Here is a 12,249-nt window from a genome sequence, read left to right on the forward strand (position 1 = left end):
GTGAACGAAATAGTGCACAGCTTCAAACGGGCTGTTTTAAATGACATGAGTCATCTAGGGGCCTAGTAACCCACCTTGGGCCATGCCCGTTGGGGGACAGATCTCCTTCTGCGGTGCAAGACTTCCCCAACCCAAGTAAGTTTTCCACTTTGAAAAATAAACGAGGAGGTGGGCTTCCTTCTGTTTTCCAAAGCCTTTTTGTGTTTTCCTGCTGCCTCTCTCCGGTGAAATGTTGTGATCGGGTCCCCAGTAGGAGCCAGTCACCAAAAGGCCTCCAAACCCGTGACCTGGACCGCCCCGGCAGCCGAGGCTGCCTTTTCCCAGATGTGCCCTGCGAGCTGGCAGGAGCCCGCACGAGGCCCAGCATATCTCAGCTCACACAGCGCAGCGATAAGAGCCGGGCTGTCCTTGCATGCTTGCGGCATCCAGAAATAGCTCCTCTGACCTTCCGTTCCCAAAACACGGGCCTCTCGCCCAGCAGGCTCCGGGAGGGCCGGATGCCGCCGTCAACACGGAGCGTGGGCGTACGCGGAGGGCCATTTTTGTCTTATTTCTTACTCGTGGCACAGGCCTCGCTTTCCAGCCCGGCTCAGGTACCGGTGGACGTGTCCACCGCCGGGGAAGGCGGCGGGGAGCTCATCCCAAAGCTGCCCTCCGCGTTGTTTGCCTCTCAATACACCCACGAGTGGTCCCAGCACAGGGCTGGCTGACGGTGGGCAGCACGGAGGGCAGCCCAGAGGCAAATCCCCCCCGGCTCGGCCCTTCCCAAGGATGAGGCGGGTGCCGGGAGCTTGGGAAGCGTGGGGGTCCCCACGGGTACATCCTTGGTGGAAAGGCAGGTACCAGCAACGGGGAAGCCCGACGCGTTTCGTGACGTGGGGCCGCAGTGCCGAAAGGAAATATCTGCCCTTATAAATAGGAACTCGCGCGAAGGAGCGGTGGGCGGATTGCAGTCAGCGGCGGGCCTTGCCCCGGATGAGGCCGGGAAGACGAGAGGGCCGGGGGGGGACGAGGCCCTGAGGTAAAACCGGCGGCGTTTCGGGGTGATCCCCCCCGCCGGGGCGGCGCGAGGAGGTGAGCGGGGAGCAGCGGGCCGGGACAGGCTGGGCCGGGCCGGGCTGGCCGCGGCGGGTGAGGAAGGAGGCCGCGAAGGGCTCGGCGGGGGCCGGCGGAGGCCGCGGCCGCGCTGCCTCGCGCGCAGGCTCGGCCGCGCCCGGGCCGGCGCCGCGCCTCGGGGGCGCGCGCGCCGCCGCCGCCGCCGGTTCCGCCTCCTCCTCCGCCGCCGCCTCCCCCCGGCCGCCGCCATGTTGGATGGTGCGTGTGGGTGTCAAACCCAGCCAGAGGCGGCGGCGGCGGCTGGGTACCGAGACATCCCCCTGCTCGGCTCCTTCCCCTTCCCCTCTCCTCTCCTCCCGCGCCCTGCTCGGCGCTCCCCGCTAGCAGCGCCAGGTCAGTCCGGGAGAGCCGCCGCGGGCCGTGTGTGTGTGTGTGTGTGTGGTGTGTGTGGTGTGTGAGGGGGGGGGCGGGCGGCGGAAGAGCCTCCCCCCCCTCCCTCCCCTCAGCAGCGGGGTGCGGGGTGGGCGCGGGAAGGGCCCCGCGCGCGCCGCCGGGGGGGGGGGGGGGCGGCGTGTGTGTGTGGGGGGGGGGGCAGGGCCCGGCTGCGCGCGGCCGTTGGGACCGTTGGGGCCGTTGGGCCGGGGCAGGTGGGGGGGGGGCGGGGAGGGGGCGCCGCCGCCCGGGGGGCGCCGCGGGGGCGGCGGCGGCGGCGGGGCAGCCCCCCGCGGGGGGCCGGGGTGGCCTTTGTTGTCTCCATTAGGCTGATAGCAACAGTTATTCCCCATCATGGCAGCCCCGGCTGCGAGGCTCTGGGAGCAGGAGGCATTTCCAGGATCAGCCGGAGTCGGCATTGCCGGGAAGATTATGCGCTCGCAGTTTTCTTCTTGCGGTGTAATGTATATTCTGGTAATGATTAAAAAAAAAAAAAAAAAAACCGCCGGGAGGGTTTTCCTTGCGAGCCTTCAAACTAAAGTTTTGGCCTACCTTTGCATCGCTGCGCGGAGGCAGCTGCATCTCTGGAAGCCACCTGGCTCAGGGATAAATGCTGTTGGCCTACCCCAGAGGGAGAGAAATTCCGGTCAACTTTTGAAAATGAGCTCTGGAAGATGCGTTTTGTTCACTAGAGGGGCTGTATCGGTAATCTCACTGGTACATGATTAACCTCGGTTGCTTTTTTTTTCTCCTTTCTTCTTCTTCTTCTTCTTTTTTTTTTTCCCCCTAATTAATATAGCCTGTTTGGAAGCCTGTGGGTTTTCTTTTCAATTTGGTTTTTATTTTTTGTCATTTTGTTTCTTTTTTTTAAGCTTTATCTACAGTACATCTGATGCTAGAGATTGCTTTTGGGTAGTCAGTGTTTTGTGTGTGTGTGTGTGTGTTAATCGTTTCTATTATTACAAAGTATATTTAAACAAGAATTATCACAGGTTAGCAACAATGAAAGTTTCCTATTTTAAAGTCGTATTTTAAAGGCGTATTGATAAAATTTATTTGATCTCAGTTTTTACTTGGTTGTATCAAGGGCGTGTAATGCTATTTTTTTTTTCCCTTTTCCTTCCTTTTTTTATATGTGGCATGGTCACAGCTGGCAAGCTTAGTTATATTTAAAACTTACATGAATTGGATGTGTTTCTCTTTGTTAATATTCTAAGAAAACATCCTGAATTACACATTTTTACCAGGAGACTTAAAATACTTGTTCTGACTGTTAAAGTATGTTGTGGGCATTTTGGACTGCAGAGACTGACTTTAGGGTTTCAAATGGCAATTCAAACCACAAGATTGTTTTATTATTCTCTCCACTGAAATATATATTTTATGGTAATGTGGAACTCTTGCATAATTCTGTGTTGGTGTGTTTTGTGCAAGACAAGGTCACGGAAAATTGGACTGTTATGATGTAAAATACAAGATGTTAGATAATTAAAAAATCTTGTAATGATATCTTCAACAAAGTAAAACACATTTAGAAAGTACTACTGAATTTGTTTGCCTTGGCTGATTCTCAGATATGTTATTTTCAAACAAACTCAGAAATAGTGTTTTATTGTGAAAAAACTTTTGATAAACTTTGTTCTATAAACTTGAGGTAATGATAAACGAGGTAGATATATTTTCAAAGATAATATAGTTAAATATTTAATATGCGGAATGTTATCAAAAATTATCCATTACAAATTAACCCTGAATATGCATTCCTGAAGATGAACTGTGATAAGGTTGAGCTGATTACAAGTTATACTTCAGGAAGTTTGACTTCCTAGTGCTGACTGTGACTTTCTTGATGTCATAAAGTAACTATGCAGCATCATCCCTATGTGATGACATTTCTGCTACACAGTAGCATTTAGGACAAGCTTGATTAATTTCTCTTAAGTAACTTACATATACTGACAAATGAAAACAAATGTCTGCCTTTAAGAAGTGAGATATAAGATCCTTAAAAGATGGACCTTTGCTCTTTGAAAAAGAAAAAGGAAAAAAAAAAAAAAAGACCTAGTGCCTAGATAGAAGCTAATTAGCTTTTGATAATATTTGAGAAGGAAGAGTCCTAGCTGGAAGTTAACTGGTGGTCTTGTCCTAAGAGGAGACTAGATCTTTGAGACTTGACTGTCAGGTAGTTCAGGTGGTAATGCTCATGTTGTTTTTCACATCCATTATTCTTACAGTCACTTTTAATGAATAGTTGACAAACATCTGATGTCCAGTACAACAGCACTGCATAATGGAGTGAGCCTAAACGAATTGTGCTTGTACTGACCACATCGTTATTTACATAACTGGTTAATCATGCTAATTTCATCCCAGCTGTCAGCCATTCGATTGCTTTAAAACTTAGAGCTTTTAAGAAGCCTCAAATCTTGGATTGCTGCTGTGAGATGCCAAAGGCCTAATTTGTTACTTCATCAAAATGCTGATAGTCCTTATCTAGAGACAGAAATTAGTGTTTTTTTCTTATAGAGAAATCATTACATTTTAATCTGTTTTAAGAGCAATATATTACAGAATAGTTTACGATATTCATGATCCTACTTTTATTGGATCTCATACTGAGGATGGGGAAACGAATATCAAGGCTTTTAATGGTGGCTCTCGGTTTTACCTGGTCCAGAGTACAAATTACTGTAAAATCTTTATTGAATGATTCGTACTCAGGAAGCAACTTTCCAGTCTTCCAGTGCCATATTTGCAGAGTGCTAAATTGTCTCTTGGGATCTTGCTAATAGAAAATGAAAGGTGTCTGGTTTGTATGAATGTCTATAATGTTCTTTTTCCACTTTGCCTTGCTCTGATCTATGCAGGGAAAGTATCGAAATGTACTAGTATCCTGCTGTCTTAAGTGCTTCAAAGAGCAGCATTTTTTTGTGTATTTCAGTAGCCTGGCTGCTCATTAAGAAAGCATGAGACACTGTGGAGGAGAACAACGTGTATGCTGTCCTCTAGAATAAAACCTGCTAGGTCTAATTGTAGGCCCCCTAGCATTGCTATACTTCGTTTTGGTTACATACCAGGATATGCTGAATAGTACACCATAAAAAACCTCCTAGAATTAATCAGTTTTGGTGGCTGGTGTATGATTGCTTTCCTGTTCCATGGGGGAGGGAGGGGAACATGTAAAATGCTTGTGTACTGCAGTAAGTAAATCGGAGACCATAAGCTTCAGGATGAACTAGAACTAGATGGTTATGGAAGTTTAGCCTCTCAGTCTCAGCTAGTGATGCAGGAGGTAGAAAGTTACACAGAAGCTGGTACTGCTTATTTAGTGTTTTGCAAATATAGTTTTGGCTTTGATTTTCAAATTTGGGTTTCGGTTGGTTTTCTGGCAATATTCTAAACTATGGATAAAAGGCAAAACAGTTGGAGTAAACAGTTCTAAGTTGTGCTTTGTAAGTAACTAAATTGTAGGCAGTTTTTAAAAGAGGGTAGCTTAGATTACGGAGATTGAGTTCCTTCAAACCGTAGCATATACGGTCAGAGTTACCACGTGAAGTTAAATGTATGTAAATATCTAATATTTAAGATTGTATGAATAGTTATACTAATTAGAAAATTAAGAACTATTCTGTGTTTTCAGTTTGCAATGTTACTAGCAACTGGAAATGTTTACCAGAATTTGGTTTATACTTCACTATTATGCATTTTTGTATGGAAATATTACTTTGAAAATTCTTGCTTTGATAATATGTTTACTGAAATGCTCTTCTTCTGTATATATTAGATAGTTCTGAACTCGGTCTTTTTTGGTATTGTTACAAAAATTGATCTCAGAACCAATAGCCAGTTGCTTTAATTGTTAATAGTGTGTATATCTGTTTTCATGTCACCTGGGGCTGTTAACATAAATGCCTCTAACTAGTGGCTTGAACTTATGCTCAAGGTCAAACCTGGATTGTTCACAACGCCTATGTCTTGGCTTGCACTCTGCCTTGAAAAAGCCAGCTCTCTTTCCAGGTGGGGTAACATGAGCACAGGGTGGGGAGTAGCTTAGGCGTGAGCAGGTCCCCACTGGCAGTATGAATACAGCTGGCTCTTGCGGTATGACCGGGTAAAAGCAGTCCCAGCCTGGGACTGGCTACCTCTCTGCTTTATTGGCTCTCCTTATCTTAGCTTTATGGTAGAGGTAGCTGGGTAGAGTTCTGAGGAATCTGAAACTCAGTATGTTTTGTTGTCTTGATGCAAGCAATTTATTTTTGAGTAATATTTCTCCTTCCAGGGTTAGGAATATAGTTCCTTGAACTGCTTAAAATAATTAATCTGAATTCCTGTATGAGACTTCTGATATTATGCAGTTCTCTCTTGCATTGTTGACTGCTCCTGTCTTTCCTCCAAGTACTGTTATACTGATGTTGTCTACAGATGCTGATTCTTCCATCATGTAACTGTATAATACTAAATTTGCAAGGCATGAAAAGTAGAATAGTCTTGGATGGTGAGCCAGAAGGGAGAATATTTGAATGCAATATGGTTCTATGGAAAGGGTACAAAAACTGTCTCTTGTCTTTGTTTTAGACTTCTCTCTACTTCCTCCTACTATCTTGCCCTCATAATTACCTTGTACTTTAGACATACATATATCTATTTTAGTGCTTATCTGAATTGCAGTCCTGTTCCCTCTCTTTGGTGGAGTCATACATGTTTCCCTTGCTTGGATTTGATCACCTTCAGTGTTCAGACCCAATGTTTCAATGGATGTTCTTTTTCAATAAAAAGTTCTGTTTTTATCCCTTATAATAAAATATTAATCTGTTAATCATTTACTTTTTTTATGCTTATAATGCAGCACTTAACAATATTTTTTAAAAATTAACTAATACTAACCTCTTTTGAAAGTTCAAAGTACCTTATTAGATTAAAAACATGCCAGGCACCTCACCTGGAGATATTCTGTTATGTCCATTCTTCAAGATAAAAATTGGAAGGGTAGTTTGCTTTGTATGATGTTCAGTATAGCAGTAGTTAAACTCAGGGTTAGTCTTCTGGGTCTGTCATTCTAGAAGGGGCTACTTGAAGACAGACAGTGGAGTCTGAGGGTAGTGGATAAAATAGCACATCTATTCCTCACTCTAAAGAAATTCTCCAGCCAGACATTGGAATTAATCTCACTGCAGTATAACCTTATAGAGACTTTATGCAGTTCTCCAGATGTCACTTACATAATGTAATGTCTTCTAAAATCAAACTAGTACTTATCTTTATTTAAAAAGGAGAAATCCAAGTAGAGTGAGCTTTCTACTTTTGTTTGTGGGGTCTGTTCTGCTTGGTTGGGTTTTGCCACTTACAACATACATTGTAGTATTTCTATCTGTGTTAGTTTAAAATGTCAGCGTGGGTGACAGAAGTGCTAATGATGTCAGGGATGTTCTTTTAGGGTTTTTTTTTTTTTCTCAATTTGAAATCTTATTAATTTTTAGACTTATCATAAATTTCGTAGTTTTCTGAACCTTTACAAGGGCAATAGTCTTTCCATAGCTTTACTAGAACAAAGACATTTTAAGAATCTTAATGGCGAATCGTATAATCTTATTACAACTTCTCCTGACTGTTTAAATCACTTCCTTGCACTTAAATAACAATCTGTCACTGGCTATTTCTTGATTGTAGTTTTTGTCAGATGCAGTTTATCCCCCTCTGTGTTTTTGTAGTGTTACTTTTTTTTTTTTTCCTGATTGTGCAACCCTTAGGTTGGCAAGCAGTTACTTTCTCAAGCTGTTCTACTGACTTCAGTGGGACTCATTGCATGAGCAGTTGCTCACTAGTTTAAGGATTGTACAGTTTACAAATTAGTTTGTAGGACCTAGTGGACAAAAACATTTAAATAGTTGATTTATGCAGTTCCAATATTTCTTAAGTAAAGGCAAAAAAGTGTTTTAGAAGACAGTTTCCTCCCCTGAGACACAGGCGTGAAAGACTCTCCCAAACATTTTTCTGTAGGTGGAAAGACTGCACTCAGGTGGCTGGTTGTGTGTTACTAACTGGGTTAACTGGCACCAAGCGGTATCTTGGGTCTGCCATCTCCTGATTTTGTTTTTAGAATCACTGCATTTGAAGCAGTGAGGATTTCTTCAGTCCATTCTGTTGACCCAATTACTGCTGCAGCTGCCTTTCCGCTAACTTTCAACTCTGTTTGGACAGGGATGAGGCTTGTGGCAACAGTAATAAGGCAGAAATGTTCAAGCCAGCTCATTCTCTAACCCTATAAAATCAGCAAAAATTTAACATTGTTAATTAAGCCTCATCCTTCAGTTCTAAATAGGACTATTTTAATATGCCTGTCCATTCTTTGATAGATGGCCAAGTAGAATGTACTCTGTCATGTGATGTGTGTAAAGGAAAGTAGTGAAATAATTATTTGAAAAACAGAACTTTAATGTTTTTAATTATTCAGTTATTTAATTAATCAGTGAAACACTTAACCGGCTTTTGATATTGTTGGAATGTGGGTAGGAACGTCTGTTTAGAGAAATATCTGAGTCTTGCATATATGGCAGTATTCAGATTCAGGAAAGATCTGGTGAATCTTTACAACACTTCTGCTCAGGTATTTCATCATTTGAAAAAAATCTCTTTGTATAGTAATCATTTGGAAGCATAAGACTTGCATCTGTTCTGTTATCTAATGAAACGTTTTCCTTCAGAGCCCATACTGGCTTATCGCATTGTTTTAGAATTGCTTCTTGTAATACTATGCTCCTTGTAGTGATTTTTTTTTTTAAAGGGCTTGAAATTCTTATTAGTGATGAGGATTTTTTTTTTTTTGCTGCTTTTTAGCGAAGTTCATATAAGTTAAACTTTTGTCTACCAACTTCAGAGAGCAAGTCTCAGAAAGTAAAGATAATGCCTCTGTTGGAATGTTTTTAGGTAAATACTATAGGTGACACCAAGAACTTCTCTTATTAGATACATGCAAATACCAATCAGAAATCAATATTTAATAGTTTAGTTGCAGTTTTTGAGAATCTCTATAGTTTTCTCCAGTGTGTTCTTAATGTGGAAATTTCTACATGCTACTCAGGAGAACAGGAAGACTGTCATTGCGCTGGACTATAATTATGCAGCCCATGGTTTTTATACTTCTGGAGCAAAGCAGCTGCTTTCTGAAGATTATAAATGATTGATACCTGGGTGACTCCTCTGTTAAAGATATTTGTCTTTGTGTGTTTACTGGTTTTCTTGTAAAGATTAAATAAGGAAATAAATTACAGGAATGTTTATGAATGATTTTACTTGTTTTTCAGAATTACTATTTTAGAGGAACTGAAGTAATAACCCCTTTTGTGATGGAGCAAAATCATTTTTAACTGCTTTATTGCAGAGAAGCACTGAGGTATATCATCAAAGGATAGGAAGAGGGGTTTTTTTGTTTTGTTTTTTAGGCTGTAAAACTGCTTCAGTGTTGCATTTTAAATTTCCAAATCACTCACCCTGTTGTGAAACGTTGGGAGAGAACGAAAAGCCTGTCTCTCTCTCTCTTTTTTTTTTTTTTTATGTTTGACTACCTAGTGAATATTCTCCATAAAACTCTGGCAGGTTTAAGCACACTGAATAGTATAATTGATGTTTTTGTGTCTGTCTTCCAACTAATAGTATCTGCATATTCTTAATTTCACTAAAATATGAATATATGGTGCCTTCAAGAGAGTATTTACTTATGCTTTAAAAGACAGAATGTGTTGTGTAACTTAAGATGTGTAATAATGAGAAGTATTCTGCGTGATGGTAATCTTGTACTTAGATTGCAAGCTGCTGACATTTTGAAGATGTGAAGAATAGGAGCGTTTTGTTGGTTGTCTTCATTATACCATTTTTAATATGCTTTTTGAATTTTTTTTTTCGTTTGGCAGTTTGTGGCCTAGCTCAAGTGAAGTATGTAAGCAAGTACTTCACTTTAAACTTGTGAGAAATCTATGGATTTGGGATTGGTCATATGCTTATAGTTTATGCTGAGTATGGCATGTCGTTTTTTAGTGGTGTTAGCTTTTTCCAGATGTAAATAAAAGAAACATGCTTGAGCATCCTGAATTTAGAGATGTTTGTTATGTACGTACAGGCACAAAACAAGCACAAACTGGAGCCTTTGGGGCAGAGCCAGAGTTTTAATCTTTTTTGGTCCTCTTGGATAGCATATACAATACTGTAGAGCCTATTACTTTCCCTGGAAATGTGGGTTTTCTCTTTTTTAAAAGAGAAATAAGCTTAAAAGGCAGGAAGTCTGCTTTTTTTTTAATTTCTTCCTAGTTTATACTTAAAGGCCTTAAAGGCTGTCAGAACATACTTTGTTTTTTTTCCTCTACAAATTCAGAGTTCAGAAATTGAGCAGCTGAAGGTGGCTGGGGATCCGGAAGCAGTGCTCGGCTGCGCTGGGACGCTGCAATCGAACCGTATGGGCAGTCGCGGCTGCCCGCCGTGAATGCTGCGGTGCTGAGCTGGAGGCTCGCAGAGGCCCCGTAGGCCAACCGTTTGCGTAAGGGAAGGAGAGGAACGTACTGGAATAAGTTGCCCTGCTATCAGTACAAGATGTTCACAGTGGAACTTTTACCATGCAGCAGAACTGGTAAATTACGTATATATGTCTATGTGAATATAGGTATGTGTATACATAAATTGTCATTTTAGATGATTGAATTTATAATGGTAATGCTGCTAGTAAAGGGTAACTTTTAGAATTAAAGATATATCCAGTGCCAATGAAACAGGTGAAACTGGTGTGTTTTTTAAATGCCACTACAAGACTTACACTCTGTGAAGCTCAACTTGTGTTTCATCACAACTCCTATTTTAATTTTTTTCATAAACTGCGGTGACTTTTGCATCTTTTTCTTTCATGGGAAACCAGAGTAAAAGAGAATTAAGCACCGCCTGGTTCTTACATGCTAAACGGATGCAAATGAAAGTCCCCTCCCTCACTTATTACATGCTCTCTCCTTACAACCTAGGTTGCTACATTGTTTTGATTAAAGCAGTCCTATTGCCAACTCCCAGCCCAGAGGGCATGTGAGAGGAAAAAATCTCTGATTACGGCTCGGTGATTAATGAGTCTTTTTGCGTTTGTAATGTCATCGTTTCACAGGAAACAAAGTTCCAGGAGCTTCAGAGAATATAGGGTTGTCAAAAAGGCAAACATCAAAGTGGAAAGAAAAGAGAGGTTTATTTTAAATAATAGTAGAAAGACTTAAAACATTCATGCTAACCTATGAGAGCTATTAAAAATTAAAAAAAAAGCCTTTGAAGCTAAACATTAAAGATTTAATAGTATTAATTGAATTAAGCCGTGGGAGTTAAGGATATGTAGACACATGTGTAACTGTATGTATTCTAAGACTTTGTCTATATTAAGGAAGCTAAGTTATTGAATGTTGAATTAGTCGTTCTAGGTTTATACAGGCTACCTTAACAAAAAACCATCTTATTCTTGGACTTAATTAGAGCAGATACCATTTTAACTGAAAGCGTGAACAAGTGAAATGTATTTACTATCATTTAAAAAACTGCTGAGGAGCAGAGAAGGCCAGACTTGGCATACCTGAACAAAGCAAAAGAAGCAGAGCAGCTTCTACTCTGCACTTCAGAGATTTGTTTCTTTATATATATTCTTTTAAAAAATATTTGAAAGTTTATCATAACATAAAGCTAAACAATAAATGCCTTTTACTGTTCACTTAACAGTGAAAGGAACTTAATACTGTTTTACTCAATAATAATAATAATAATATGATTCCTTTCCTCATCGTTTACCATGTGATATTCTTCTGTGCCAGTAGTCACAGCCACAGGTGATTTTACTTATTTATTTTGGTAATTATGCTTTCATGTTTGTCCATAATGTGTTTTCTCTTAACATAGCAATTTTTCTGTGGCTACCTAATCGTGATAACTTTTAGCTGTTCTTAGTTTGGCCTTATCACTATTGAGAAGAAAAGACTTCTTGCTGGAGGAAAAAGATGGTCCCTCTGTAGCTTTGTAAACAGATAACAAAGACAAATCTGAGACAAATCTATGGCACCGTAACAATTTGCAGTAGCCTGGTATTGAGGGAACAATGTTTTTTTTGTTCACAAAATGAAAACTCGATGTTAAGACTGATCGTCTGATTTGGACATTAACAAGCAGGGGAAGGCCAGGTCCTTACACCCTTTGCAGGAAAACGAACAATGAAAGCTTGGAAGTGTACTGGTGATGACCCTGCTAACGAAGCTGAGGTCCAGAGAAAAGTGATGGCAGACAAGGATTTGATTGGCATGGAAATAGTGGTGTGCAGAGACACTACCATCCTCATCAAGAGGGATAACAAAATTGAGGGTGATCTTAATACATTCATTTTTCCTCCTTCAGGAAAATGGTTGCTGACAGTGTAAGGCGGGTTGTTTGAGTTCTTCTTGCTCAAAATGTAGTTACTAAATGATTCAGCATGATACCATACCCACGCATTTTAGCAATATTGATGAATTCATTACCCTTCTGTTAGCTGATAGATGTTAATGGGCTAGAATTTCTTCTGTGCATTTGGACTAGATGGAATGCTCTTGGGGGGAAAAAATAGAAAAACGGAGTGGGTGAGTTTTTAAGTCACTTTTTTGTTCTGTTTATAAGTCTAAAGAGAGATTATATTTTTAATAACTTGGATTAAAATAGTGGTTAAAAGAATAGGCAACAGTGCAGGGATACCAGCCAGCTATGGGAGATACAGACAGTAGTAGT

At 41.2% G+C, this 12,249-nt stretch overlaps 1 protein-coding gene across 4 annotated transcripts in view; it reads left to right on the forward strand.

Moving 5' to 3' along the window:
- The first annotated feature begins 1,301 nt into the window (after window positions 1–1,301).
- EPN2 (epsin 2) overlaps window positions 1,302–12,249 on the forward strand; it is a 49,690-nt gene continuing 38,742 nt past the window's right edge. Inside the window, exon 1 of one of the 4 annotated variants that reach the window (XM_067306023.1) lies at window positions 1,302–1,449. The gene's annotated coding sequence lies outside the window, so the exon portion shown is untranslated. Of the gene's footprint in view, window positions 1,450–1,940; window positions 1,963–12,249 lie in introns of those variants that run through there. The other 3 variants (XM_067306024.1, XM_013946200.2, XM_013946198.2) reach the window with 3 other exon arrangements.

This window comes from Apteryx mantelli, chromosome 16 (assembly GCF_036417845.1).
Source record: "Apteryx mantelli isolate bAptMan1 chromosome 16, bAptMan1.hap1, whole genome shotgun sequence".
In the NCBI taxonomy this organism is placed as follows: Eukaryota; Metazoa; Chordata; class Aves; order Apterygiformes; family Apterygidae; genus Apteryx; species Apteryx mantelli.